We start from the raw sequence: 7452 nt of genomic DNA on the forward strand, positions 1-7452 counted from the left end.
TTCATACAGAGTCATACCGTCCTATCAGTATTCATATTGAGTTCTAAGTAAACAAAAGTATGATGATCATCATTATTATAGCATTGTCCCACTGAGGAAAAAACGGGGGAGGCCAAATGAGCCCACCATAAAAAATGAATGAGAGAAAAATAGAGAAGGGACTTTGCTACTATCCTTTACAACAATTGTGCCTCAAAGTAGCAGCTTGTTCTTCATATAGAGTGTGTCATGTTATATCATTCATATGCTAGTGGGAATCATGTTTTCATAAAATTGGCTTGTATATTCTGCTGACGGGCTTCCTAAAATGCCCGAGGTCTTCATGACCAAGCAAGTTGGATGCACAACCCACTTAGCTTCAGTTGAGTTTTCATACACTTATAGGTCTAGTGCATCATTTTCATGGCAATCCCTAGCCGTTGCATCGATATCTATCGATGTGCATCTCCATAGCCGTTGGTATGCCTAGTTGATGTGAGACTATCTTCTCCACCTTTTACCCCTTTGATACCTACCACCATACTCCATTGCACCTATATGCTACGACCAATGGTTCACCCTCATGTATAGCATTAAGAATAAAAATGTGATGCATGTTGAAAAAGTATGACCCAATTGCGTGACTTGGACACCGCGGTGCTTGACATTTGTATCAATGTGGTGAAGATGGAGCCATGCCTTGCTAATATAATAAGATGAATGGGGGTAAAACAATCTTTGAGGATCATACACTTTGCAAGATTAATCATTTTGCTGCTTATACTTATAAGTATTCTATGTTAATGTTTGTTAATTCATCGTTTCTCAACGAGCATACATGCATAAGGTTACATAATGGGTAGCATGCCACATAAACATTTTTTTTTTATCATTTACCTACTCGAGGACGATCATGAATTAACCTTGGGGATGCTTGATAGATCTCCAACGTGTCGGTGAAGGATCGACACCTATGGGGGCCTCAACGATCCCCTTTTTGCTGGTTTGGCGGGGAGAGGGGTCGCGGCAAGAGCAGAACCAACAGTCAGGGCCCGACAAGATCTTTTTACCCAGGTTTGGGCTACGTGGTGCGTAAAACCCTACTCTTGCATGCGATTAGTCATTCGTTTTGGGTTACTCTAGATCTGTCCCTTTTTACAGCCTTTCGATTTGCCCAAAAATCCAAAAGCCCCTACTACTAAGCCTCGGGCCTCCTTTTATAGGCAAAGGGGTCACTGCTGGGGTTATAGTCCCAGGGTAGGGTCATAGGCCTGCCCTATAGGTCCTACCCAAGGACAACCCTTCATAAGGGACAAGGCCCTTAGTCAGCTCCGACTGAATTTAGGACTTCAGATCATCCACTCGGTGACGATTCCTCCATCATCCACACGGAGATGAGCATTCGGAACGTATCAAACATACGGGCTGGATTCCAGTTTGTACATCGTAACCCCCCTGGAGGGCAACGGTCATGCGTTTTCATGTACCATTAGTAGCATTTAAGGCATACGTTACCTGTAACGTAGGCATTTATTCGCCACCACACCACCCCTGTGCACCGAACCGTTCTGAAGGGCAGCGCACTCTATATAAGCGGCCCTTCCCCACTGGTGCAGGGGTTAGCATTTTCACTTTAATCCATAATCCACTCGACATCAAGCTCCCAAGAGCACTGAGACGTGGGGCTTTTACCTCCACCGTAGAGGGGCCTAAACTCATACAACCTCGCCGTAGCTAAGGCTCTGCCCATCCTTTCGTACCCTACACATCTACTGTCAGACTTATACCCACGACAGTTGGCGCCCACCGTGGGGCAGGCATCTAAGCGACTTCCGGCGAGTTTGCGACTACATATTTTCATCATGTCACCCGGTGGAGATTTGGGCATGGGTCATGAGATCCTCTTCGGCGCTCTCTCCTTCATCGTCGACGATTCGGCATGGCTTCGGGATGCCCCTCTCGACGTCGAGGTGCTCCCCAGTCGCGGGGCTACGCACTTCCGTGCCGGCGCCCGCGGCATCCTTCTTCTCCAGCAGTCTTCCCGGTGTCGATCTACGCCCCCGTCATGCGGCGCAACAAGCGGTCTCGCCGTCCGTGGCTCCAGCGTGAGGTGCAACACGCCCAGGCACGCCAGAACGCGTCTTCGGAAGTGGCGGTCCTCGAATCGGTTGTAGTTGCGCTGCCATCCCAGCACTCGGACTCAGTTCTGACTGAGTTGCCTTCCGAGTACTTGGGTCGCGGGCCTGCAGCCGAAGTGCACATGGCCAATTCCCATGAAAGTCCCCGCCAAACCGGCCGAAACGAGCACGAGGTCGGCGAAACATCCGGCGCTCCTCGTCAGCCCCGCCGTTCTGCCAGTTGGCGCACTCGTCAGAGCAACATGGAGGTGTTCCGCACACCCGTCCTCAACCTGGCTGCCGCCGCCAAGATAGCTGATTCCCTCCAGCCGACTGATTCAGAGGATGGTAGAGGGATCGAACAGATTCGTGCCCTGTTGCACACGTCGCAGCAGCAGAATTCGGCGGTCTCTCAGTCGCACAACAGGATCCATAACAGTTCTGTTCACACGGACACGCATCGGTCAGTTTTCAGCCCCGATTCTCATCAGCGACACAGAGGAGGCAGCCGTTCCATGAATCCCGAAGATCGTCGCCGTTCACGCACCCCTCCGTGGGGTGGGCCCTATGGGCCCAGACATCATGATGATCGGCGTCGATCGGTGACACTTATGATCCAAGGCCCGACGCAAGAGGATACATCGCCCGGAGGAAGGTCGACAGGAGCCGAGCCCACCGTGATGGTCATGATAGAGACCGTCCGAGTGGAAGCAGGACCATCGTCTCTGGCCCCGAGTGTTTCAGTCGGGCCATCGGTTCGGCTGACATCCCTCTCAACTTCCGATTGGCGACGGGGATCAGCAAGTTTGCAGGAGAATCCAAGCCAGAAACGTGGCTGGAGGACTACCGAGTGGTAGTCCAGATCGGGGGTGGAGATGACAAGGTCGCCATGAAACATCTCCCCCTGATACTCGACGGCTCGGCACGTGTGTGGCTGAACCAGTTGGCTCCTTCAAACATCTACAGCTGGGTAGATCTGGCCCGAGTCTTCATTAGGACCTTCGAGGGCACGTGCAAACGCCCCACTGGTCTCGTAGAGCTCCAGCACTGTGTCCAGAAGCACAATGAGCCCATATGCGACTTTATCCAGCGTTGGACAACCCTCTACCACACGGTGGAGAACGTCACAGAGCACCAAGCAGTCTGCGCCTTCAAGGCAGGCGTGCGGTACAGAGATCTGTACCTGAAGTTCGGTCGGACAGGCGACATCTCCATGAGAAAAATGATGGAGATAGCGGCACGCTATGCAAATGGCCAAGAAGAGGACCGCATTCGTAGTGGCAAACACAAAGCAGTCACCGATGGGGATGGGAACAACACTCGGAAGTAGAAGCAGAAAGCTCCGTCCACTCCGCAGGCAGAGGACGCAGCCGTTACCAATGCCAAGTTCAAGGGCAAGGGGAAGGCTTAGTTCACCCCCAAGAAGAAGCAGTTCGGAAACCACATCCTGGACCAGCCATGTCCAATCCACACGAAGATGGATGAAGAAGGCAACGCCATATTTCCGAAGCACACCACTCGGCAATGTCGCCTCCTGATCCAGGGGTTCGGCGAAGGGCAGCCGAGTGAAAAGAACAATGAACAAGATGAGGAGGACAAGGAGGATCCGTTCCCCCAAGTCCATGCAACACTGATGATTTTTGCTGACGTGGAAAGCAAGAGTCGACTGAAGCTGGTGAACAGGGAGGTGAACATGGCCACCCCAACCAACCCAACATTCCTCAAATCGTCTCAGACTGCGATCACCTTTGACCAGTCGGATCATCCAGCACACGTGCCCACCCCAGGGAGGCAGGCTCTGGTCATCGACCCGGTGGTGGAAGGAGTCCGACTATGCAAAGTCCTCATGGACGGTGGCAGCGGCTTGAACATCATGTACGCCGACACTCTCAAGGGGATGGGCATTCCGATGTCCAAACTTAGCGAGAGCAGCATGCAGTTCCACGGGGTCGTCCCTGGACGAAAGGCCAAGTCACTCGGCCAGATCGCGTTGGAAGTCGTCTTCGGCTCCGACAAGAAGTTCCGCAAGGAAAAGCTGACATTCGAGGTGGTGGACTTCCGGAGGGCATACCACGCGATTCTTGGCCGTCCGGCGTATGCGCGTTTCATGGCCCGTCCATGTTACATATACCTGAAGCTGAAGATGCCAGGTCCCAAAGGTGTGATCACTATCACAGGCAATCGGCAGCGGGCCGAGGAGTACAAGAAGACAACCGACCCCGTTGACTTGATGCGTTAGAAGAAGCCAGCTTCGGAGTCCGCATTCCAGTCGGCGGGAGAAACGAAGAAGGTCAGCATCCACCCGACGGACGACACCGCTGCCCCGACGAACATCTCCACCACCCTCGATCCAAAATAGGAAGCCGAGCTCATCCGATTCCTTCGTGAGAACTGGGACATTTTCGCATGGAAGCCCGTTGACATGCCAGGTGTTCCCAGGGAGTTGGCTGAGCACCGACTGCATGTGGATCCTGCTGCTCGGCCTGTCCGAGAACGCCTGCGTCGGTCCGCCGCGCACAAGAGAAAGGCAATCGGAGAAGAGGTGGCTAAACTTTTGGCAGCCAACTTCATTCGCGAGGTACACCACTCCGAGTGGCTCGCCAATGTTGTTATGGTGCCCAAGAAGGACAAGTCTCTCTGAATGTGCATCGACTTCAAGCATCTCAATAAGTTCTGCCAGAAAGACCATTTCCCGCTCCCCCGCATCGATCAAATTGTCGATTCGACTGCGGGTTGCGAGCGTTTGTCATTCCTTGATGCCTACTCGGGCTATCATCAGATCCGTCCGTATGGCCCCGATGAATTAAAAACAGCCTTCATCACCCCATTCGGGTGCTTCTGCTACATCACTATGCCATTTGGTTTGAGGAATGCAGGAGCAACTTTTATGCGCCTGATCCAAAAATGCGTCCTTGACCAGATCGGTCGAAATGTGGAGGCGTATATGGATAATATCGTAGTCAAGTCACGCAAAGGTTCCGACCTGCTGACTGACTTGGCAGAAACATTCGCCAACCTTCGTAGGTACGATATCAAGTTCAACCCAGCCAAGTGTTCATTCGGTGTTCCCAGCGGAAAGTTACTCGGTTTCTTCTTTTCCGAACGAGGGATCGATGTCAACCCCGAAAAGATCGGGACCATCGTCTGAATGGAGCGGCCGGTCAGAATACACGATGTTCCAAGGCTCACAGGTTGCCTAGCGGCTTTGAGTAGGTTTATCAGTCGACTCGGCGAGAAGGCACTACCTCTGTACCGACTCATGAAGAAATCTGATACTTTCGAGTGGATAGACGAAGCCCAAATCGCATTCGACGACCTCAAAGTCCTACTTTCCACCCAGCCGGTTCTTACTGCTCCGCTCAGTAAAGAACCCCTTCTTCTGTACATCGCGGCTACAAATCAAGTCGTTAGCACTGTTCTTACAGTCGAACGCGAAGAAGAAGGCAAAGCATACAAGGTTCAGCGGCCAGTGTATTATGTCTCCGAAGTCTTGACTCCTTCCAAGCAGAGGTATCCCCACTATCAAAAACTTATTTACGGGATTTACAGGACTGCGAAGAAGGTGGATCATTATTTCCAAGACCACTCGGTGTCTGTCGTTTCTGATGCTCCGTTGTCGGAAATCCTCCACAATCGGGACGCATCGGGCCGAGTGGAGAAGTGGGCAATGGAGATGTTATACTGCGACATCAAGTTCGAGGCCAAGAAAGCTATAAAGTCTCAAGCTCTGGCTGACTTCATAGCAGAATGGGTAGAACAATAGCAACCGACTCACATCTACTCGGCTCATTGGACAATGTTCTTTCATGGGTCCAAGATGTTGAATGGCTCCGGCACTGGCGTTGTGATCATATCACCAAAAGGTGACAAACTCAAGTATGTGTTGCAGATACACTTCGATTCCTCCAACAACGAGGCAGAGTATGAAGCTCTCCTTTATGGATTGCGCATGGCCATCGCACTCGACGTCCGTCGCCTGATGGTCTATGGCGATTCAGATTTGGTGGTTAATCAAGTGATGAAGGAGTGGGACATAAGGAACCCCACCATGACTACATACTGCAACGCAGTGAGGAAGCTCATCTCCGGCTGGATGATGGAGGAATCGTCACCGACTGGATGATGGGAAGTCAGCCGGTCTAAAAAATTCTTCCGCGTTGGCACACTCCGGTCTAAAAAAAACCGAGTGTGCACTAAACGTCGCACTCGGGGACTTAGCTGCGATCCAGAATCGCCTAAGTACGAACTCTCTCCGAGTGTGCACTAAACGTCGCACTCGGCGACTTAGCTGCGTTCCAGAATCGCCTAAGTACAAACTCTCTCCGAGTGTGCATTAAACGTCACACTCGGGGACTTAGCTGCGATCCAGAATCGCCTAAGTACAAACTCTCTCCGAGTGTGCACTAAACGTCACACTCGGGGACTTAGCTGCGATCCAGAATCACCTAAGTACAAACTTTCTCCGAGTGTGAAACAAACGTCACACTCGGGGACTTAGTTGCGATCCAGAATCGCCTAAGTACAAACCCTGTCCGAGTGTGCACTAAACGTCACATTTGGGGACTTAGCTGCGATCCAGAATCGCCTAAGTAAAAACTTTCTCCGAGTGCGCACTAAACGTCACACTCGGGGACTTAGCTGCGATCCAGAATCGCCTAAGTACAAACTTTCTCCGAGTGTGCACTAAACTTCACACTCGGGGACTTAGCTGCGATCCAGAATCGCCTAAGTACAAACTCTCTCCAGTGTGCACTAAACGTCACACTCAGGGACTTAGCTGCGATCCAGAATCGCCTAAGTACAAACTTTCTCTGAGTGTAAACTAAACGTCACACTCGGGGACTTAGCTGCGATCCAGAATCGCCTAAGTACAAACCCTCTCCGAGTGTGCACTAAACGTCACACTCGGGGACTTAGCTGCAATCATGAATCGCCTAAGTAAAAAGCTTCTTTCGACTGTATACTAGAGATCCACTCGGAGTCTTAGCAGACCCTCATTGAGGCTCATGTAGATGTGAAGACAACTGACAACTACATGCTCCGCATGTTTTCCATTGGCTTCACCAAGAAATGCCAAACAGAAACCACGAGCCAAAATCGTGTCAAAAAAAAATTGGCGAAAGAAGAGCAAAATATTCGATTCGAATTCAAAGTTGGTTCAACGATAGTCGGCTCGGTGTAGATCAAGCTTATCCACACCGAACCACGAATGTGACGGCCAACAGCAGTGGCCAAAGTTTGATACAGATACCACTCGGCATACCGAGGTAAAGTTTTTCAAGCATCGTCAGGACTGGCACCGGGACTGGTAGGCTCCACAAAAGTGTCAAGGTCGATCCTGTCTGCGATGCGAGTG

This window comes from Hordeum vulgare, chromosome 5H, assembly GCF_904849725.1.
Source record: "Hordeum vulgare subsp. vulgare chromosome 5H, MorexV3_pseudomolecules_assembly, whole genome shotgun sequence".
Classification (NCBI taxonomy): domain Eukaryota; kingdom Viridiplantae; phylum Streptophyta; class Magnoliopsida; order Poales; family Poaceae; genus Hordeum; species Hordeum vulgare.